This window comes from Cetorhinus maximus, chromosome 8 (assembly GCF_964194155.1).
Source record: "Cetorhinus maximus chromosome 8, sCetMax3.hap1.1, whole genome shotgun sequence".
Lineage (NCBI taxonomy): Eukaryota > Metazoa > Chordata > Chondrichthyes > Lamniformes > Cetorhinidae > Cetorhinus > Cetorhinus maximus.
The window spans coordinates 102,623,133-102,647,493 of NC_135886.1; the positions used below are offsets into that span (position 1 = coordinate 102,623,133).

Sequence of the window (24,361 nt, forward strand, 5' to 3'; positions counted from 1 at the left end):
AGTAACTCAAAGAAGCATGCTTACATGATGTAAAGGATTCAATTTTGTCTCCACTGCCAGAGCTCAAAAAATAAAATATTTTGTGATCATCTTTAATCAAATGAAAGCAAATTCCTGCATGCCCTGGGATGCACTGGAGCTTCAAGACAGAATAAGTTGTAATTATACGGTGTAGCAATCAATAATGAGGCAAATTTTGGGGTGCAGTAGCAGTTTTGCTTATCCAAGCTCAAAAAGGTAACAGATATATTGCAGAAGTGTAGTGTAATCAGGACAGTTGTAGGTCTTAGGGTTGTGAAGAAAAACTCAATTGGTTAAACTTATTTTCACTGGAGAAAACAGAAAACATAAAGCAGGTCTTCAAAATAATGAAAGGGTTGAAGTCATCAATGTATGCAAAGTAGGGTAATAGGGAAAGCACTAGACGAACAAATAGATTTTTCAGAAACAAAACTGCACTAACATTGTAAGTTAGAAAAATATTTTCTCGTGCAGTACATGGAAATGTGGAACAGATATCCAGTGAGCATAAAAACAGAAAATGGTGAAATAAGCAGCATCCGAAAAGATGTTAACATTTTGATGTTAACGTTTTATATTTTGACTATGGGTCACTTCGCTCGCGAACCGATTGCATGCTTATCTGTCGGCAGGTGAGTTGATTACAATATTCGGCAGACAGAGAGACCAATATGAAATGAAGCACATTTACACAGAGCATTAACATGATGTCTGCTTCTCCAGCCAAACCCTACTCTAGACTAACATTTACATGGTAGCACACGCTACACAGCTGTTGCAGTCACGTGCTCAATCTGCTCAGTCTCTTAAAGGTGTATTGCACCTCAGATTACCGCATGTTTACATACACACAATATTTAGTGTTTAACAATCAGGGAACTAAGCATTCTATTAAGGTTCTGAGTGGGAAAGAGAATCAACTAATTCGCCAGTTAGGAGGAGTTAAAATGCTTATTAGCAAAATGTTGGGTGATTTAAAAAATCACTGAGGCGATAAAGGCATGGAAAGGAACATAGGGTGGATAATTCAGCACCCTCATCCCCGAGAAAAAACAGGCTTGCATTTAAATATCACTTTTCATGACCACCTCACATCTCAAAACACTTTACACCTATCAAGTACTTTTGAAATGTAGTCACTGTAGGAACCCTATTCTGTTAAGGATAAAAGAACATGAAAATAGAAAAATACACAAAAAGAAAAGAAAATTTGAGAAAAGGGGGACTACAAATGCATTAAGTCTGAAATAAAATAGTCGTTGGTCAAACACAGTGGCTCTGCCAATACTAAGAGTAAACAGGTCAATTGATCACATTGCAGGCTTCCCTCCTCCTCCTCCCCCCACCCCCAAACAATAAGGGTCTCCACTATATTGTTAACCTGTCTACCCTCTTCCCGGACACCAACAGATCTGTCTCATATCACCAGTGCCTGCTTCTACTAAGAAATGGAGGCCAGCTTATTGCTCTTGCTCACTGGAGTCCCCTTTGCAATCTTCAATAACCTTGACTGTACACTGTGGTAGCTGAAGAAAGCCCCTGAAAACAAACTGCTTAAAGTATTGTGTGGAGGGTACTTCTTTTTCTACCCCGAAGGTCGTTTTGGGAAGTCATCAACTAGTACATGTACAGTGACCTAGGTACAGGGATGAATAAACAATTCACAAAAGCAGCTGTTGTATGTTCTTGGTGAGTCACTTTACCCTTTTCTCCTCAGGACTCCAATTAGTTTCGATCTCAAATCTCCAGCTGAGCTGGTTTCAGAATTTGGGGGAAACTCGCCACATTTGGTTTGCAAAACACAGGTTCAACTTCAATTTTCACATGATAGGCAGCAGGTTATTCATTTTGCTTATTTCTTCCATACTTCCTCCTCCTCCTGGTACCATGTCCTAAGTGGGTGTTGGCGACTATGGACTTTCATTGGATTTGTGCATGATTAAGCTTGGCAAAGTACTGCATGGTTTTCTGTTGCCTTCTGCAGAATGGCTGATCAGGAAACTTTCCCACTTTTACCACCTGCCATCAGGCGTACTGGAAGGATCTACAGGCCGATAATTAACCCGTTTGACCACATTATGAACACACCTTCCATGGCCATCAAATCCTGAAGTGGAACTTTGGCTCAAAGATACGGGCCCTACCACTGCACCATATTTGCCATTTAGCATAGCTTATGCTTTAATATCTGGACATAAGTTCAAGATACATAACGAAATGAGATAAGCCAACATTTAAATCAGGGACAAAATACTGCACATGCTGGAAATCTGAAATTAAAACAGAAAATATTGGAAATACTCAGGTCAGGCAGCATCTGTAGAGATGAACGCTGAAAGACCATTGATCCCAAATGTTAACTCTTTCTCTCTCCACAGGTGCTGCCTGACCTTCTGAGTATTTCCAGCATTTTCTGTTTTTATTATTTAAATCAGGGGCTTTTTCCAGCTAATGAGGTAGGATTGCCAATTAGTTTTAGCACATCAGAGAACAGCAGTAGGCCATTAAACCAGTCAAGCCTGTTCCACTATTCAATTAGATAATGGCTGTGCTGTACCCCAACAAAAATCTTACCAATCTATCAGGCAAATCTCATTCAACCCAGCATCCACAGTCTTTCTTGGGTAGAGTTCTAGATTTCATCACCCTTTGTGTGAAAAAGTGCTTCATAATTTCACTCCTGAATGGCCTAGCTCTAATTTCAACACCACCTTCTATCACTAATTAATGATTGAGAGTAGGCTAATGGGTAGGTAATCAGTCAGATTGGGTTCGTCCTAACACACGCTTCCCGATATAGACCCTATTGGACCCATTTATTTTTATTTCTTTAATCATTCATGGGATGTGGGCGTCACTGGCTAGGCCAGCATTTATTGCCCATCCGTAATTGCCCTCGAGGTGGTGGTGTTGAGCTACCTTCTTGAACTGCTGCAGTCCATGTGGTGTAGGTACAGCCACAGTGCTGTTAGGGAGGGAGTTCCAGGATTTTGACCCAACGACAGTGAAGGAACGGCGATATATTTCCAAGACAGGATGGTGAGTGGTCTGGAGGGGAACTTCTAGGTGGTGGTGTTCCCATGTGTCTGCTGCCTTTGTCCTTCCAGATGGTAGCTGTTGTGGGTTTTGAAGGTGCTATCTAAGGAGCCTTGAGTTCCTGCAGTGTATCTTGTAGACTCAATTAGACCACCCCTCAACCTTTTGAGCAAAAGGAGATACAAGCCAATTAAAGCAACCTGCCTTTGTAATTTAACCTTTAAGATCTGCCATCATTCCAGTGAATCTGCTCTATGCCCCCAATTAAGACCAATATATCTCGCTTGAAGTGCAATGCCCATAAGTGAACCTTGGACGGGTGCCACTCAGGCTCTATACAGCTGAAGCACGATCTCTTCCCCTTGTATTCCTGCCCCTTAAGATAAAGGCCAACATTCCCTGGGTTTTTGATTACAAAGGTAGTGCACTGGTAGAAAAAGTAATGTGTACACAGACACCTAAATCTCTCTGCTCCTCCATGGTTCATAGTTTGTTGCCATTAAGAAAATAAACTGATTTTTCATTCTTGGATCCAAAATGAATGACATCACTCTTCCCCCACACGCCATCTGCCAGTTTTTCCCACTCACTTAATCTGTCTCTATGTCTTTGTACTTCTTACTCCAACCCACATCATTGTAAAAGGAAATCATAGGAAGCTAACCAGTTGAAAGACATGCATAGGCCATTATCTGCTATTTCCTACTGAATGAGATGCATTTGAGAAAATGCTAATTTTAAGCAGCTTCTTAAACTCATTGATATATTTCCATTTGAAAATTTGAGATGTGTTATTTATACAAAGTTATAGCTGGATAATATATCAGAAGTGAGAGAAAGCTATGGCTGCAAATTATGTGCCAAACTTACTTCAGTGCTTGATTTGATTTTTTTCCAACTTATTCTTGATGTGGGTGTACCTGGCATTTACTGTTATCTATAGTTGCCCTGAGACAGTGTTGATGGGACTTCAAATTAATAGCTTTCTGGGCCACTTCACAAAGCAGTTAGGAGTTAATCACCTTGGTGTGAAACTGGAGTCAAAAAGAATAGTAAATTTCCTAAAAGAACACTAGAGAACCAGTTGGGCTTTTTTTAAAAAAAACACACAGTAAGCCAACATCTTCAAGATCACTTTTGCTGATATTTGTTTTTTGTAAAAAGAAAAATTTTAATTCTCAAACTGTCATGGTGGGATTTGAACTCATGTTGTCTAGACTATTAGTCCAGAATTCTGGATTACTTGTCCAGTGATACAGCATCATTTGGTTAACTCAGCAATAACAATAGATGTCTGTGACATCTTTTGATTATCTGCTCCTATCACTGCTTGCTTGTCCCTACAACCTCAACTTCTCTCCCCCCACCCCCCACCTTAAACCAGCTTATATTTCACCCCTCTCCTAACTATACTCAGTTCTGTTGAAGGGTCATGTGGACTTGAAACGTCGACTCTTTTCTTCTCCACCGATGCTGCCAGACCTGCTGAGTTTTTCCAGGTAATTCTGTTTTTGTTTTTAATAACAATATCTAGTCTAACTTCATTCATAGCCTCAACTTCATCTCCCACCACTGTACTTCTCTTGGTACACCCTTTGCTATTCCGACACAAGCCAAGCCCAGTAAAGATTCCTTCTCAACCACGCACCCATGCCAAGCCCTCTTCCCTTCTATCTCTTGCCATCATATCAATTTGCAAAATTACAGCTGTAACCTTGATACATAGTGCATTCAAAATACTGGATAAATTTAATTATACTGAAAAAAAATTAGCAGTTTAATAAAGTTGCCAATTTAAGGTGAAGTCAAATATCTCTCTGTAGCGCCATATGTGACAGTGACAGTTTTCAGGTCATTTTAGATTCAAAGGATCAAAACCCCGAACATTTCTGAATTTATCGGAGTACAACCCAGTCTAAAGCATACAAGCTTACACAATTCACTGGACATTTCAAGATACAGGGTGAGGGCATTATTCTTCAATGTATGTTATAAAATCCAAGTAGTGATGAGAGTAAGTTAATGTTTACAAAAGCCCAAAAATGGATTCCATGCTTACATGTCAGGTTTTTGCTAACAAGTGAATCTGGTGTCAGTCAAAGATGCAGCAAAGCCCCACTGTTTCAAAGCTTAACTCAATCAGTGGCATCTGACACATCCAAGTCCCAATTGTTGCTCTGTCCCCATGATCTCAACTGCCATCTGGTTGCTAAACTAAATAAAACTTCAATATAGTCCAACTCCTATTTGTAAAAATTTTGATAAAAACGTGGTGACCCTTATGAAATACTGGGCTTAAACAAAATTGACTGTTATCTCTAATCATCAAATGGCGGCGCATAGGAGGCAGCGATCTGGGGCATTTTGCCTGCACCAGTTTAGTGCAAACCTTGCTTAATTCCAACACTCCAAATGGAAAGCACAAAATTTCATTACAATGCAGAGAATGACATATATGACAGACAACTAACAGGAGGAGGCGACTCCATGAATATCCCCATCCTCAATGATGGTAAAGCCCAGCATGTATGGGCAAAAGGCATTGCAACTATCTTCAGCCAAGGTGTTGAGTGGATAATCCAGTCTTCAGCCAATTCAATTCACTCAGTGTGATGATGAGCACATTGGATACAACAAAGGCCACAGGTCTCAAAAACATCCCGGCTGTTGTGCACTGTGAACAGCGCCTCTAGCCAAGCTGTTCCAACTTAGCGACAATATTGGCATCTACTCAGAATGAAAAATTGTCCACGTATGTCCTATCCACAAATAGGAGGACAAGTTGAATCTGAGTAATTACCACCCCATCAGCCTACTCTCAATCATCAGTGATAGAAGTCTCATTGACATTGCCATCAAGGAGCATTTACTCAGCAATAATCTGCTCACTGATGCTCAGTTTGGGTTCCATCTGGACCACTTGCCTCCAGACCTCATTAGAGCCTTAGTCCAAACATGGATAAAAGAGATGAATTCCAGATGAGGCGAGAGTGACTGCCCTTGACATCAAGGCAGCATCTAACCAAGAATGGTATCAAGATCCTTAGTAAAGTTGATGTCAATGGAATGAATGGGAAAATTCTCCATTGGTTAGAGTCATAGTTAGCACAAAGGAAAACTGTTCTGGTTGTTGGAGGCTTATCATCTCAGCAGGAGTTCAAGGTAGTGTTCTAGATCTTCAGCTGCATCATCAATGACCATTCCTCCATCATAAGGTCAGAAGTGGTGACATTCATAAATGATTGCACAAGTGTTCAATACCATTTCCAACTCCTCAGATACTGAAACAGTCCATGGCCACATGCAGCAAGACCTGGACAAATTTCAGGCTCGAGTTGATAAGTGGCAGATAACAAGTGCACTACATAAGTGTTTGACCATCTCCAAGAGAGAATCTGATCATCTACCCTTGACATTCAATGGCATTACCATTGCAAAATCCCTTAACATCAATGGCTGGGGTCACCATTGTGCAGAAACTTAACTAGACCAATGACATGAACACTGTGGCTACAAGAGCAGATCAGAGGTTGGATATTGTGTGGCGAGTGACTCACTTTTTTACTCTCCAAAGCCTGTCCACCATCTGCAAGTCAGGACATGGAATAGTCTCCATTTTCCTGGCTAAGTGCAACTCCAACAACATAAGGAGCTTAACACCAGGCAGGAAAAAGCAGCTTACTTGACTGGCTGTGCATAGTGGCAGCAGTGTGTACCTTCTACAAGATGTCCTGTAGAAACTCTCAAAGGCTTCTAGCACAGCATCTCTCATACCCATGACCTCTCCCCTCTAGAAGGACAAAGGCAGCACAGGAGCATTACAACCTCCAAATTCCCCTCCAAGTCTCACATCGTACTGATGAGGAAATAGATGGTCGCACCCTCATCATCACTGGGTCAAAATCCTAGAACTTGGGTGCGCAAGCACAATTTCAAAATTTGCAGATGACAAAATTTGGAAATATTGTGAACCGTGAAGAGGGTACGGATAGACTTCAAGAGGACATAGGCTAGTGGAATGGATGGGCACAAGGCAGATGAAATTTAATGCAGAAAGGTGTGAAATGATACTGTTTGATAGGCAGAATGGGGACAGGCAATAGAAAATAGAGTACGATTCGAAAAGAGGTGCAGGGGCAGAGGTACATGCACACAAATTGTTGAACGTGGCAGGACAGGTTGAGAAAGTGGTTAATAAGCATATGGGACATTGGACTTTATAAATAGAGACAGGGTACAAAAGTAAGGAAGTTATAGTGAACCTTAATAAAACACTGGTTCAGCCTCAACTAGAGTATTTTGTTTCCCACTTCAGGATGGATGTGAAGCCACTGGAAAGGCTGCTGAAAAGATTTACAAGAATGGTTCCAGAGATGAGGGACGTCAGTTACGCAGATAAAATTAAGTTAGAGCTGTTCTCCTTAGAGAAGAAATGGTCGCAAGGAGATTTGATAGATGAATTCAAAATCATGAAGGGTCTGGACAGAGCAGGTCAAGGGATTCTTCCCATTGGCGGAAGGATTAAGAACCAGGGGACACCAATCTAAGGTGAATGGCAAAAGAACCAAAGGTTGACATGAGGAAACTTTTCACACAGGATATGGTTAAGATTTGGAATGCACTGCCTAAGACTGTTGTGGATGCAAAATCAATCGTGGTTTTCAACCGGAAAATGGATAATTATCTGGAGAGAAGAAATTTGCAGGGTTACAAAAGAAAGGGTGGGAGTTTTGAGAGAACATGCATGGATATGATCAACCAAATGGTTACAACATAAAAAGGAGGCTATTCTATGATTCTAACTACTAATGCTATATTACAATGCAAAAGATAGACAGAAACTATGACAACTAACTACGTTTTGAATTTTTGTGCACTATGGCTTCTGATTTGCAAGGAACTGTAATATAAGAAGAGGAATAAAATGCAGCTACTTGACCTATCAAACCTTCCAAACAGCACACCCAATATGCTCTCTCATATTAACTCATTGACATCGCTTCCCTCTGCTCCCACCCTGGAAAACGATTCTGGCATTAATCCCTATTGCACTGTCCTTCCCTGTAAAATATCAGTAACATTTCTGTGGCTTTTTGCATCTTGATTTCAATTATTTGCTTCCACTTTCCAAATTATCTATTTTGGAAGCATCTTTACATTGTCTAATATCCCCACATCCAACAGAATTCTGCTGTTCTGAGGAAAAATATAAGTTGTTGAAAAACACCAGACAATGGGGGAGCAGCACCCTTTAAAGTTTTGGTTTCAGGCAATTTCTGTTCAAATGCTATTGCCTTTTGCTTTTTCCACAGTCCACAAAACATCTTTTGTCCTTCCATCCAACCTCTCCATTCCCTGTTCTCCATCCCTTACCCCACAGCTTGCTTCTGAATTGTAAAGCCCATGTAGCAAAGCTTTACCCACCTGTCAACACCATCTAGTAGTTCTACATCTGTGTCCCACCCAACCCATGAAGGGTGCTGGAGATTATGCTATTTCATGCAGTTCTCTGGTTTCAGAAACCAGTACAGAATTGGCATCTTTAATGCTACTAAAATGCTCTCAATTTCATGAAGGGGGGGTTACTTTGCTGGGCCCCAGTCCCAGTACAGTGCCTCGCAAGATGGGACTGCCCTTCACAGAACTGCCCCTGTAGCTTTCATTGTCCCCATGGTCCATGCTCCTGTCAAGCGAGACACCATCTGGAGAGTAAAGCACGATAGAAAAAGTATAATTTTATCTGTTCTCGCCAGAGAACTAATCTAGGAGGCATTTTCTACAGCAATTTTAAGTAGTACCATGACGCTTCACCTGAGGATAGTAAGTTACGGCAACAAAACACACTATTTACTGTAAATTATAACCAGCCAGCTGCAACATACAGCATTCAACCAAATAGGCTCATGCACCAAACACAAGTGATTAATACCATTGGTAAAGAATATTTCAGATCAAACTCCGACATTAGTCATCTACTGCAGTGATCACTGCCCTCATCAGCACCAGAAGTAAGGCTCAAAAAAAAAGGACAAGGAGGAAAACAAATGTAGGAATTCAAAAACAGCAGCTCAGAGATTTTAAACAGTCCCATGCTAACTATTTCTCTTAACAGAAAAGGCAGATTTGTTTTAAATTAATTTTATCCTAAATGATTCAACACCCTGAGATCCCAGAGTAACTATTCGCATGAAAATCGTTAATCCACCGCCAGATGAAATGCAAATTAAATCAAATACAGGGTCGTCTTGTTTTATCATTAATCATTACTTCAAGAAAAGCAGAATATGCAAACAAAAGTAAAACACACATGAAACAATGATCTATAAAGGAAACAGAAAAAAATCAATAATTCACAAAAAATGAAAGTTTTTAGAAAGTCCAAAATGAATGAGGAGGTCAGATATCAGCTTGTACCAAAAACAACAGAATGGGAACATCCGGCTCCTTGAGAAAATGTGGACATGCCCTCAGAATTGTAAATGTTACCTGTAAATACACACCACTCATTGATGAAAATCATACACAATCAGAGGAAAACAAAAGGTAGAAGTTGGCTCCCGGCTTCTTTGCTCTGTAACCGAGATCACTTTCACTTCCAAGACATGGCCAAACTTCATTCCTACCTTTGACCACTGCCAAATCCCAGGTCCATTGCTTCTTCATCTCAAGGCTAGAATTCTCAATCTCCTAACCAACACTATACCTCAGTTTTACAAAAGTTAAAACTTACTAAAAATGCTACAGTCGACGACTACACCTCCACAAAGCTTCAGCAGCTACCCATGTCCCCCAAAATTCTAATAAGCATTTTCAACCTGCATGATATCACCGGGTATAAGTTTAGTGATTTCCTGCAGGTATACATCATTGCATGCATCCTCTGCTCTTCTAACATCGGACTTCTACCTTGGCATTCACTCCGCCTATTGGCTGATGGTCGGGTGCACATTGTTCTCTGGAATTTCCCATTATTACTACCAGCCTTGCTTTCAATAGCCTTCTCAAAACCCTTGTCTGAAAGTGCCTGGCTCCCTCCCACCCCAGCTGACTATCTCTTGCTCAGCATCCATTCATGTCCTCCACAACATCTTCCTTCACCTGAAAGAGGTACCACAGAAATGAAAATCAATGCTGTGCACATTGCTTTTCTGACATCCACACCCTAGCATCAGAATCATTCATTTAAGACAATGTTTGGTGGGAACAGAATTGAGAGAGCAGGAAATGGGCCTCATGGGCAAGATGGACTCAGAGGACATGAGGGAGATAGGAGAGAAACTAGAGAAAGATGCAAGTTCAGGGTTAGGGCAGGGGAGTACAAGAAGTAGTTTAGTTAACTGGGTTTTTGGGCACCCCTTCATACCTTCTGAGACCATCTTGTCCATGAAACCCAGCACCCAACTTCCCCTCCTGGTCCCCATGCTATTGTTAATGGTTCTCTCCTTAAATCTGCCATCACCACCCTTGTCCTCAAAAAAACTAACTCTTTATTCGACCGTCCCAACTCCAACCTCCCTTTCCTCTCCAAAGTCAGTGATGTCACCTAGCCATTCCAATTTTCACGAAACTACATTTGAATCCTTCCAATCAGGTTTCCACCCCTGCCGCAAGCCGTGTGGATGAGAGTGGGGTCTGCAGGGAGGAAGAGCGAACTGACCACGGCACTGTGCAGAGAGCCATTCAAGTGGGGGGAAGAAATGGGGGCGTAGTAGTGGTAGGGGACAGTATAATTATGAGGGATAGGTACTGTTCTCTGCAGCCATGAGTGTGAGTCCCAAAGGCTGTATTGCCTGCCCCATGTCAGGGTTAAAGACATCTCTCAGGGCTGGAGAGGAACTTGGAGTGGGAGGGGAGGGATCCAGTTGTCGTCATTCATGTTGGTACCAACGATATTGATAGGACTAGAAAGGAGGTTCTGCTGAAAGAACTTGAACAGTTCTGAGCTAAATTAAAAAGCAGAACCTCCAAGATAATAATCTTGGGATTGTTACCCGAGCCACGGGCAAACTGGCATAGGGTAAATAAAGTCAAGGAGTTAAATGGGTGGCTCAGATATTGGTGTGGGAGGAATGGGTTTAAGTTCATGGGGCACTGGCATCAGTACTGGGGGAGAAGGGAGCTGTTCCGGTGGGACGGGCTTACTTGAACCGTGCTGAGACCAATGTCCTGGCGAACCGAATAACCAGGGCTTTGAACTAAATAGAGGGAGGGAGGTGGGTTCTGGAAAGGGGATGTGTAGCTTACAAGGCAAAAGGATATTGCAGCCTTGCAGGGCAGCTATTTAGGTAATGACACCCAGCGTGTGACAGGAAGGGACAGAGTGTACAAACATTTTTTAAAAAGCAGCAAATAGGGTCAAAGGGGGAAAAGGTGGTAAAAAGGCAAAATTAATGGCTCTTTATGTAAATGCACATAATATTTGGAACAAAATAAATGAATTAACACCACAAACAGAGGTTAATGGGTATGATCTTATAGCCATTACAGAGACGTGGTTACAAGGAGATCAAAGCTGGGAACTAAATATTCAAGGGCATGCGACTTTTTGAAAGGACAGGCAGGAAGGAAAGGGTGGTGAGGTAGCTTTGTTAGTACGAGATGGAATAAGTATGATAGCAAGGAAGGATCTTGGATCGTAAGATTTAGAATCCATATGGGTGGAGGTAAGAAGTAACAAGGGGAAGGCGACACTGGTGGGAGTAGCCTATAGGTCCCCTAACAGTAGCTATACTGTAGGACAGAGAATAAATCTGGAGATAATGAGGCCATGTAAAAAAGGCAGTGCATTAATCATGGATGACTTTAATCTTCATGTAGATTGGGGAAATCAAATTGCAGAGGTAGACACAAGCAAGAATTCACAGAATGTATTTGGGACAGTTTCTGAGAACAATATGTTTTGAATCCAACCAGGGATCAGGCTATTTTGGATCTGGAAATGTGTAATGAGGCAGGTTTAATAAACGATCTCAGAGTAAAGGATCCCCTAGGAAACAGTGACCATAATATGGTAGAATTTAACATTCAGTTTGAGAGAGAGAAACTTGGGTCGGAAACAACTCTGCTAAACTTAAGTAAGAGTAGTTACAATGGAATGAGGGCAGAGTTGGTTGGAGTGGACTGGGAAATCAGTTTAGCAGAAAAGATGGTTGATGAACAATGGCAGATGTTTAAGAAAATAGTTCATGACTCTCAACGAAGATATATTCCAGTGAGGAAGAAGGATTCAAAGAAGGGGATAAACCAACCATGGTTAACCAAGGAAGTTAAGGACAGTATCAAATTGAAAGAAAAAACATACAATGTGGCAAAGATTAGTGGTAAGCCAGAGGATTGGGAAAGTTTTAAAAAGCAGCAAATGATGACCAAAATAATAATAAACAGGACGAAAATAAACTTTGAGGGTAAGCCAGCAAGTAATATAAAAATGGACAGTAAGAGCATCTTTAAATATATAAAAAGGAAGAGAGAGGCCAAAGTGAACATAGGCCCCTTAGAGAATGAGGTTGGGGAAATAATAATGGGGAACCAGAAAATGGCAAGAGGAGTTGAATAAATACTTTGCTTCAGTCTTCACAGTAGAAGATACTAATAGCATTCCAAAAATACCAAATAATCAAGGGGCAAAAGGAGGGGGGGAAATAAATATGATAACTATCACTACAGAAAAAGTACTAGAGAAACTAATGGGGCTAAAGGTCGATAAGTCACCTAGACCTGATGGGTTGCATCCTGGGATATTAAAGGAAGTAGCTACAGAGATAGTGGATGCACTGGTAGTAATCTTCCAAGAATCCTTAGATTCTGGAAAAGTCCCAGAGGATTGAAGAATGGCCAATATTACACCCTTATTCAAAACGGGAGGGAGACAAAAAACAGGTAACTATAGGCCAGTTTGCTTAACATCTGTCATTGGGAAAATGTTGGAGTCTATTATAAAGGATGTAATAGCAGAGCATTTAGAAATACATAATCTAATCAAGCAGAGTCAGCATGGTTTCATGAAGGGGAAATCATGCCTAACAAATTTATTAGAATTCTTTGAGGAGGGAACAAGCAGGCTAAATAAAGGGGAACAAGTAGATGTAATATATTTGGATTTCCAAAAGGCATTCGATAAGGTACCGCACATAAGGCTACTTAGAGCACATGGTGTTAAGGATGGCATTTTAGAATGAATAGAGGATTGGCTAACTAATAGAAGGCATATAGTTGGGATAAGGGGGGCATTTTCAGGATGGCAACTTGTAACTAGTGGTGTGCCACAATGATCAGTATTGGGGCCACAATTATTTACAAGATATATTAATGACTTGGATGAGGGGAGTGAATGTACTACGCCAAGTTTGCAGATGACAATAAAATAGGTGGGAAGGCAAGTGGTGAGGATGACACAAGGAGTCTACAAAGAAATATAGACAGGTTAAGTGAGCGGGCAAAAGCTTGGCAGATGGAATATAATGTGGGAAAATGTGAGGTTATACACTCTGGGAGGAAGGATAGAGTATTATTTAAATGGAGAAAGACTGCAGAAGGCTGCAGCACAGTGGGATTTGGGAGTCCTTGTGCATGAATCCCAAAAAGCTAACATACAAGTTCAGCAGGAAATAGGGAAGGCAAATGGAATGTTGACCTTTATTTCAAAGGGAATGGGGTATAAAAATAGGGAAGTCTTGCTAAAACTATTCAAGGCACTAATTAGACCACACCTAGAATACTGAACAGTTTTGGTCCCCTTATCCAAGGAAAGATATACTGGTGTTGGAGGCAGTCCAGAGAAGGTTCACAAGGTTGATCCCAGGTACGGAGAGATTTTATGAGGAGGTTGACCAGGTTGGGTCTGTACTCATTGGAGTTTAGGAGAACAAGAGATGACCTTATTGAAACATAAGATTCTTCAGGGGCTTGCCAGGGTAAATGCTGAGAGTTTGTTTCCCCTTGTGAGATAGTCTGGGACCATTGGGCATAATCTCAGAGTAAGGGGGCACCCATTTAAAACAAAGATAAGGAGGAATTTCTTCTCTCAGAGGGTAGTCAATCTGTGGAATCCTTTACCGCAGAGGGCTGTAGGGGCTGGGTTGTTAAGTGCATTCAAGGCTGAGATGAACAGACTTTTTAATCATTAAGGGAATCAAGGGTTATGGGGAAAAGGCAGCAAAGTGGAACTGAGGGTTATCAGATCAGCCACGATCTCATTGAATGGTGGAGCAGACTCAATGGGCTGAATGGCCTACTTCTGCTCCTATCTCTTATGGTCTTATTGCGAGGGGAATTGAATACAAAAGTAGGGAGGTTATGCTTTATATAGAGCACATCTGGAGTAGTGTGTACAGTGGGTCTCCTTTATTAAGGATGGATGTAAATATGTTGGAAGCAGTTCAGAGAAGGTTTACTAGACAAATACCAAGGGCAGGTTGTATTATGAGGAAAGGTTGGGTGAGTTACGCTTGTACCCGCTGGAGTTTGGAAGACTAAGAGGCGACATGAATGAAACATGAGATCCTGAGGGGTTTTGACAGATTCGATGTGGAGAGGATGCTTCCTCTTATGGCAGAATCTAGAACTAGAGGCCACAGTTTAAAAATTAGGGATTGGTCATTTAAGACAGAGATGAGGAGAAATTTTTCTTTCTCAGAGTCTGAGTCTTTAGATCTCTCTTCCTCAAAAGGTGGTGGAAGCAGTCTCTAAATATTCTTAAATCAGAGGTAGATTCTTGATAAGCAAGGGGATAAAAGGTTATCGAGGGCTGGCAGGAATGTGGAGTTGAGGTTACAATCAGATCAACCATGGCCTTATTCCTGCTCCTCGTTTGTATATTCATATGTTTTCAAATCCCTCCATGGTTTCGTCCCTCCCTATTTCTGTAATCTCCTCCAGCCTATAAACGTCCTGCATTCTTCTAATTCCGCCTTTTGAGCACCCCCAAATTTTCATCATTCCACCACTGGTGGCCACGCCTTCAGTTGCCCTCTCCACACCTCTATATCACTTTCCTCCTTTAAGCATTCCTTAAAACCTACCTCTTTTATTATATCCATCGTATGTTGAGGAAAGAATGAGACTGAAGCCGTCTGTACCTTAGAACAGATTATTTGCAAGCCTGCAGAGTAAAAACAGACTCTTCTAATCCCCCAACACCCAGTGTGCACAGCTTTTTATGCTCTTGTAATGAAGCCCTCATACTTCCCCAAATGGGGACAGCTGCTCTTGATCACCAACTTAAAACATGCACTCTATTGCAGCACAATTCCAACATTAACATCTTTGACTAAGCTTTTGCCTCATGTGGTTCAGTGTCATATTTTGTATTATAATGCTGCCGTGAAGTGCCTTGGGATGTTTCATGTTAAAGGTCCTATGTAGATACATGTTGTTGTTGTTGAAGGTATATAGATGTCATGAAAAACGAGAGCAATGGGAGCAAGATGATGCAACAGGGAAATGGCAATGGGATGAGTCGACAGTGCTGGGAATGAGGAAATTGCGGGGGAAACAAGAAGGGAAGCATCCCTCTCATTAACCCACAGAGCTCTCCACGACTAAAATACTCCATAACCATTGGCAATAGAACTGGTAACTTGCTGGTTTAATGTATACTGGCCGTCCTGCCTTCTGGTAATTCAACTGCAGAGTTTCTCAATACTTGCCACTATTTCAAATTCTTACATAAATTCTACAATGTGAAAGCATCACCAACAGCCACCATTTGCACAAAACAAACACCAAATAAATGCCAAACATAAAATGCTGACAGTGTCTACTTAATTTATTACTGAATTCAAATTGAAGATTAGATACTTCAAATTAAGAGTAGACTGTATGGTATATAAAAGAAATGCTAGAATAATTTCAAGGTTATAGTCAAAACGCTCGGTTCAGATACTGATTCAACATCCAAAAGAGTTAAAAACAGAAAATACTAGAAATACTCAGCAGGTCAGGCAGTATCTGAGGAGAAAGAGTGTTAATGTTTCAGGTTGATAACCTTCCACCAGAAATTGATGAAAGATCACTGATCCGAAACATTAACTTTGTTTCGCTCTCCACAGATGCTGCCTGTCCTGAGTATTTCCGATATTTACTTTTATGTCAGGTTTCCAGCATCCGCAATATTTACCTTTTGTCCAAGGAATGACTAGATTAGCGTTCATCACATCCAGTTTCATCAAACCAAGCTCAGCAGGAATTTATAGGACGGATGAATAGCATTATAGCAATTTCTAAAGGAACTACTTTTCAAATTAATAACCGAAACCTCAGTACAGATATTTATCTAAATCCACCTGTACAAATCTTACTTTACTCTAGCTATTCTTTTGCCTTCTCCCTAACAGTGCCAGAACCACTCAATAGCAACACTATCCCACCGTACATTTTGTAGATAGTTTGATTTTTTTTTTAAATTGCAACCAACATCACAGATAAAAAGGGAATGAAAATAAAATGCATTTTGAAAGAAAAAGGACAAAAAAAAATCAATCCCCAAAATACTGATTAACAATGCAGAATCTCAGATAATAAAAGTCAAAATTTGACGTATCTGGTCACCATGGGAAAATTCCACCCCCACCCCCGTTTTGTTGGGGGGGGGGGGGGAGAAAGAGTGCAGGAACGGGAGCAGGCAGGTGCCCCCAATCAGGGGCATGCTGCCATTTTACATGGGCGGGCCAATTAAGGCCCGCCCAGCAGGACACCCACCAGGAAGCGCTATGCACTCCCTGTGCAGGCAGGAGGAGGAAGGGGAGAGATTCCATCAGCCGAGAGTGTGCTCTTTCGCGCATGCACGCAAAAGATCGCACTGTCCTCCATGAGGCTAAGTGCTGCCTCAGAGAGATCGACTCCAAATTTTAAAATGTTAAGCAAATGATAGCAACATTTCCTGATGTGTCCCCTCATGTGTTGGGACATGTCCCTCACTTTTACTGAGAGCTTTATTAAATATTTTAAAACCTTCATGAAACCTCATCCCGCCCGTGAATGAGGTTTCATACTTTATCTTAAGCTCGCCAGGGCTCCCGGCCTGCCCGTGAACCCTAAGGTTGGATGGGCAGCTCCATTGATGAGCTTAGTTACTTTTTAAATGGCCTCAATAGGCTGTTGACAGGTTGGCAGGCGCACAGCTGACTTGGCTGCGCCCCTGACCTGAAAATGGAAATGACACGGGGTGACGTCGGGAGTTCCACCTGACGTCATCCCGCATCATTTTACGCATTGGCAAGCGGGCCCCGCCCCCGCTCGCCGACCGGAAGATCCTCCCCCATGAAGCAATGGCCCTGATTATCATGATTTATTATGTTGCAGCAAAATGAATCCCGCTAACAAAAAATATTAAGGGAAAAAAAGGCTTATTCCGTCAAATCCAAAAACATCCTTCACCTAAGGCTACTTTGCAAAAATAGAAAAATAAACTTGAATTATTGCAAAGCTTAAGAAACTCAACATTGTACCTTTACTGCTAATTAAGTACATCTTAAACATAGTCACAGTTGTAATGTAGGCAAATAAGACAGCCAAAGTGGTGCAAAGTTCTGTCCCACTTACAGCAATCTGTTTTGACTGTGTTAGAACCATATCTTCAAGAACTTCATTTTCTTTCAAAATTTGGAAGGACATTGTATTATTTGGACACTTGGCAACTGATGTGGTTTTTTTTTCAAAAAGGGTCATAAGTTCACCTTGGGCTGTAAGCAAGCATGCTTTTTCCCAAAAAAAATCACATGACCTCAGCTATATGGCCAGCATAGCAAATGTGGAGGAGAGCTACTCGTTTATTTAAACTGCAAACACTAATTGATGGAAAAAAATTGCTTTAAAAGGAAAAGGCCCTCATGATTTACTGGAAAGCACCTGATGGAGATGAGTTTTATGTTTTGAGTTTGTTTTTTTTTAAAAACTCAGTTGGAAATAAATCGAGAAGGGGAAAACTGCCCAGCTCGCACTCTCCTTGCCTTACCTGAAATACAGTGTGGTTATTAGTCGCCAGCTAGGAATCCTCATCTCAGTGGAGCTTGTCTATATTTGGGAACCCAAAGAGCTGAAACAAGAAGGATTGATCCAGCTCTATTCTCCTCCATGCTGAAGCTCTGTTGGTGAGAACATCCAGACATTTACTGGGACTAGCAGTCCATCTTCACACGATGGAGCACCAGATCAACAGTGTCAAAACCCTGCAAACTTTATCCTTTTTATAAAGTTCATTTCTTCAACTACCCATCTCTGCGGAAACCTTACATGTTTGTCGTGTGTGTGTGTCTGTGTCTGTCTGTCTCCGTGCGTGTGCATGCTGGGGAATTTTAAAAGGGGCAGATAGTTACACTTCCAGTTTACAAATTGTGTGTTAACTAGTTCTTGGAACTTGCTTTAAAAAAGAAGTTTTGTTTCATAATGAGTCAATCATTGAGTCCATTGAAAGAAGCCTGGTTAAAGTCTCTTTTCTTTTGAGTCTAACAGTAGAAAAGGTAAATAATTGGCCATTTTGATGAGCAAATTAAACACTTACAATAATGGTGTAACCGGTGTAGTAGTGGGGCTAGATAAAATGGATACTCCTCCAATGCCGATCATCACAGGTGTTGGATGAGAGACAGATGTTAACCAGGACAGTGGGAAAACGCCTTCCTATTTGAGCCATGAGACCTTTCACATCAACCTTCACAGATAAATGCCCGAACTGAAAGATGGCATCTCTGACAATATAGCACTCCCTCATTAAAGTGACAACCTCAGCTACAGTGGGGCTTGAACCCACAAACTTCTGACTCAAAAGCAGGAATGCTGCCATCCAGCCATGGCTGACAGATAAATATCTTTACTGAAATTGACTTTAAATTGATTTTTAAAGTACAATTAGAAATATAGCTAACCTAACGAGTAAAACATCAAAAGTAATTAGTTTGAAAGGGAGAAAAGTGGGTCTAAGACTAGTATCTTAAACTTAAATAAGGGCAACTATAAGGGATGAAAGCTGAGCTAGCGGAAGTGAACTAGAAAACTAAGCTAGAGGATAGATCAATAGAGAAGCAGTGGCAGACATTTAAGTGGATATTTCAAAGTATTCAGGATAAGTGCATTCCTACTCTAAGAAAAATTCAAAGGGGAGGACACAACATCCATGGTTTACTAAAGTTAAGGAAAGCATCAGACTTGAGGAAAAAGCACACAACTCCACGAGGATGAGTGGCAGGACAGATGATTGGACAGAATATAAAGAACGGCAGAGAATATTCAGGAGAAAGAAATTAGAGTATGAGAGGAAGCTAGCTACAAATGTAAAAACAGATGGCAAGAGTTTCTACAGGTATTTAAAAAGGAAAAAAGTTAAGTGAGTGTTGGTCCTCTCTAGTGGGGAGTCAACTGTAGATAATAAGGAAATAGCGGAAGAGATACAAATATTGTGCTTCTGTGTTCAATGTAGAGGATACAAAAACATTCCAGTAATAGCTGCAAATCAGGTGGTGAACGGGAGAAAGGAACTTGGTGAAATTGAAATCACTAGGGAAACAGTACTGAGCAAATTGATGGAGCTGCGAGCTGGCAAGTCTCCGGGTCCCAACAGACTACATCTTAGGGTTTTACAAGAGGTGGCTAATGAGGGAGTTGATGCGCCGGTGTTAATTTTCCAAAATTCGCTAGATTCTGGAAAGGTTCCATCAGATTGGAAAATAGCAAATATAAACCCTCTATTCAAGAAGGGAGAGAGGCAGAAAATAGGCCAGTTAGCTGGACGTCTGTCGAGGGGAAGTTTTTAGAATTGATCATTAAGGAGGTTATAGCTGGGCACTTAGAAGAGCTCAAGGCAATCGGGAAGAGTCAGCATGGTTTTGTGAAAGGAAAATCATGTTTAACCAATTTATTGGAGTTTTTTGAAGGAGTAACATGCGCAGTGGATAAAGGGGAGCCTGGAGGCTTACAGTACTTGGATTTCCAGAAGGTATTTGACAGGTGCCACATCAAAGATTATTACAGAAAATAAAAGCACATGGTGTAGTGGGTAACATATTAGCAAGGATAGAATATTGGCTGGATGGCAGAAAGCAGAGAATATATATAAATGAGTCTTTTTCTGGTTGGCAGGATGTGACGATACAGGGGTCGATACTGGCGCTTCAACTTCTTATGATTTACATTAATGACCAGACACTTGACATTAATGAGGGGAGTGAAGACATGGTAGCTAAATTTGCAGATGACACAAAGATAGGCAGGAAAGTATGTTGTGAAGAGGATATATGAAAGGTTGCAGATGGATATAGATAGGTTGAGTGAGTGGGCAAAGATCTGGCAAATGGAGTTTAATGTGGGAAAATGTGAAGTTGTTCACTTTGGCAGGAAGAACAAAAAAGCAGAGTATTGCTGAAATGGAGGACATCTGCATAATTCTGTGGTGCAGAGGGATCTAGGTGTTCTAGTACGAGTCACAAAAAGTTAGTATGCAGCTACAGCAATAATTCAGGTGGCAAACGGAACGCTGTCTTTTATTACAAGAGGGATTGAGCATAAAATGAAGGGTGTTATGCTTCAGTTAAACAGGGCATTGGTGAGATTGCACCTCGAATACTGTGTGGTTTCGGTCTCCATATTTAAAAGGAAAGGTTTTTTGTTTATTCATTCATGGGATGTGGGCTTCGCTGGCTGGGCCAACATTTATTGCCCATCTCTAGTTGCCTTTGAGAAGGCAGTGGTGAGCTGCCTTCTTGAACCGTTTGGTGTAGGTACACCCACAGTGCTGTTAGGAAGGGAGTTCCAGGATTTTGACCCAGCGACAGTGATGGGACGGCAATATATTTCCAAGTTAGGATGGTGAGTGACTTGAAGGGGAACTTCTGGGTGGTGGTTTTCCCATCTATCTGCTGCCCTTGTCCTTCCAGATGATAGTAGTCATAGGTTTGGAAAGTGCTGTCGAAGGGGCCTTGGTGAATTCCTGCAGTGCATCTTGTAGATGGTACACACTGCTGCTTCTGTGCGGTGGTGGTGGGGGGAGTGAATGTTTGTGGATGTGGTTCTCTCTTGTTGGAGATGGTCATTGCCTGACACTTAAGTGGTGCGAATATTACTTGCCACTTGTCAGCCCAAGCCTGGACATTGTCCAGGTCTTGCTGCATTTGGACACAGACTGCTTCAGTATCTGAGTCGTCACGAATGGTGCTGAACATTATGCAATCATCAGCGAACATCCCCACTTCTGACCTAATGATGGAAGGAAAGTCATTGATGAAACAGCTAAAGATGGTTGGGCCAAGGACGCTACCCTGAGGAACTCCTGCATGGATGTCCTGGTGCTGAGATGACTGACCTCCAACAACCACAGCCATCTTCCTATGTGCTAGGTATCCTCCAACCAGCAGGGAGTTTTCCCCAATTCCCATTGACTTCAGTTTTGCTAGGGCTCTTTGATGCCACACTGTCAAATGCTGCCTTGATGTCAAGGGCAGTCACTCTCACCTCAGGAGTTCAGTTCTTTTGTCCATGTTTGAACCAAGGCTATAATGAGGTTAGGACTGAGCGGCCCTGGTGGAACCCAAGCTGGGTGTCAGTGTTGCTAAGCAAGTGCCGCTTGACAGTACTTTTGATAACCCCTTCCATTACTTTGATGGAGAGTAGGCTGATGGGACGATAATTGGCCAGGTTAGATTTGTCCTGCTTTTTTGTGTACAGGACATACCTGGGCAATATTTCCACATAGCCGGGTACATGCAGGTGTTGTAGCTGTACTGGAACAGCTAGGCTAGGGGCGCGGCAAGTTCTGGAGCACAAGTCTTCAGCACTATTGCCAGAATATTGTCAGGGCCCAAAGCCTTTGCAGTATCCAGTGCCTTCAGCCGTTTCTTGATATTACGTGGAGTGAATCAAATTGGCTGTAGACTAACATCTGTGATGCTCGGAGCCTCCAGAGGAGGCCAAGATGGATCATCCACTCGGCACTTCTGGCTGAAGATTGTAGCAAATGCTTCAGCCTTATCTTTTGCACTGATGTACTGGGCTCCTCCATCGTTGAGGATGGGAATATTTGTGGAGCCTCCTCCTCCGGTGAGTTGTTTAATTGTCCACCACCAATCACGACTGGATGTGGCAGGACTGCAGAGCTGAGATTTGATCCGTAGGTTGTGGGATCGCTTATCACTTGCTGCTTATGCTGTTTGGCACGCAACTGGTCGTGTGTTATAGCTTCACCAGGTTGACACCTCGTTTTTAGGTATGCCTGGTGCTGCTCCTGGCATGCCCTTCCTGCACTCATTATTGAACCAGGGTTGATCCCCTGGCTTGATGGTAATGGTAGAGTGGGGGATATGCCAGGCCATGAGGTTATAGATTGTGTTCAAGTAGAATTCTGCTGCTGTTGATGGCCAGTCGCGAGTTGCTAGATCTGTTAGAAATCTATCCCATTTAGCACAGTGATAGTGCCACACAATACGATGGAGGGTATCCTCAATGTGAAGCCGGGACGCTATCTCCACAACAACTGTGCAGTGGTCACTCCTACCGATACTGTCACGGACAGTTGCATTTGCGGCGGGTAGGCTGATGAGGATGAGATCAAGTATGTTTTTCCCTCTTGATGATTCCCTCACCAGCTGCCACAGACCCAGTCTCGCAGCTATGTCCTTTAGGACTCAGCCAGCTTGGTCAGTAGTGGTGCTCCCAAGCCACTCTTGGTGGTGGACATTGAAGTCCAGAGTACATTCTGCACCCTTGCCACCTTCAGTTTTCAACATGGGGGAGAACTGATTCATCAGCAGGAGTTTTCCTGCCCATATTTGACCTGATGCCATGAAACTTCATGGGGTCCAGAGTCGATGTTGAGGACTCCCAGTGCAACTCCTGCCTGACTGTATATCACTGTACCGCCATCTCTGCTGGTTCTGTCCTGTCGGTGGGGCAGGTCATACCCAGGGATGGCGATGGTGGTGTCTGGGACATTATCTGTAAGGTATGATTCCGTGAGGATGACTATGTCAGGCTGTTGCTTGACTAGTCTGAGAGACAGCTCTCCCACCTTTGGCACTAGCCCCTGGATGTTAGTAAGGAGAACTTTGCAAGGTCGATGCCGTCCGGTTTCATTCCTTTTTTGTGACTTTGTAATGGTTTGTTACAACCAAGTGGCTTGCTAGGCCATTTCAGAGGGCATTTAAGAGTCAAAGGAACCAAATGGAACCAAAAATTTGGAGTCACATGTAAGCCAGACCAGGTAAGGATGACAGATTTCATTAATGAACCAGTTGGGTTTTTACAACAATCGACAATGGTTTGATGGTCATCATTAGACTTTTAATTTGATTTTTATTGAATTCAAATTCCACCACCTGCCGTGGTGGGATTCGAACGCGGGTCCCCAGAGCATTACCCTGAGTCTCTGGATCACTAGTCCAGCGACAATACCACTGCACCATCGCCTCCCCCTAGAAGTAATTGCATTGTAGGCAGTTCAAAGGAGGTTTACTAGATTGATACCTGGAATGAGTGGGTTGTCTTATGAGGAAAGGTTAGGTAGACTGGGCTTGTTTCCATTGAAGTTTAGAAGAGTGAGGGGTTTTATGATCCAGCAGTTGGTAAAGGCTGAGTTGTTTAAATCCCAGAGGGAAACTTGAACAACTGTCATAACCTATATTTTCAATTGGTATGTTTGAGATGCAACTCTGAATTCAGGAATAAAACCACTGAGCCTCGAGGTTTTTTTTATACAAAACCAAATGAAACATTTATTCATTTAACAAATTAAACACATACATGTCTACAAATCACTACCATAGTAACTTTTAAACAAATCCCCAAATTAATCTCTCCCAGCTAAATCTCCAAGGCAATAGTAACCTATAGACTTTAAACAGACACCAGGCAAAGCACATTGGCCTTACAAATTCACAATGAGGTTCCTTGAAATTTGGTTCCTTTGCAGACACGGTTGGAGGCTTACAGGCTGGTTAGGTCTTAAATGCCTCTGACTTACACACACAAACTCCTTTCTGTTTATGCCTAGCTTTTCCTTTAAATGTAAATTTTCCATTGTATCACCAGGCTTTTAACGTTACATCTCCCAACAATAATATCCTTTCATTCCACCAATTTTATTAGTAAGCTGAAAATAAACACATTGCTTGGCATCTTCTAGCTAGGTGCAAGATTTTACTCCCACTCTTGAATGCTTTGTTCAACAAGTACAAATTTACATTTTACCTTCTATCCTCCTTACGTTTATCTAATCAGCATCTCAAAACTACTATATATCAAAGCACCCAGACTAGCTGGCTATAATCTAATTAAGACACACACAGACAAACACAGACCCCACTACAATTCCATTTTAGAA

General features: G+C 41.9%; 1 protein-coding gene across 4 annotated transcripts in view; it reads right to left on the reverse strand.

The window, feature by feature from the left end:
• The window catches only part of LOC144683844 (ribosomal protein S6 kinase alpha-6), a 158,957-nt gene that overhangs the window by 122,163 nt on the left and 12,433 nt on the right, over positions 1 to 24,361 (reverse strand). For 2 of the 4 annotated variants that reach the window (XM_078547341.1, XM_078547340.1), the window contains exon 2: positions 18,011 to 18,140. The exons of the other annotated variants lie outside the window; for them this stretch is intronic. The gene's annotated coding sequence lies outside the window, so the exon portion shown is untranslated. The remainder of the gene's footprint in view (positions 1 to 18,010; positions 18,141 to 24,361) is intronic. 4 annotated transcript variants of the gene reach the window in all.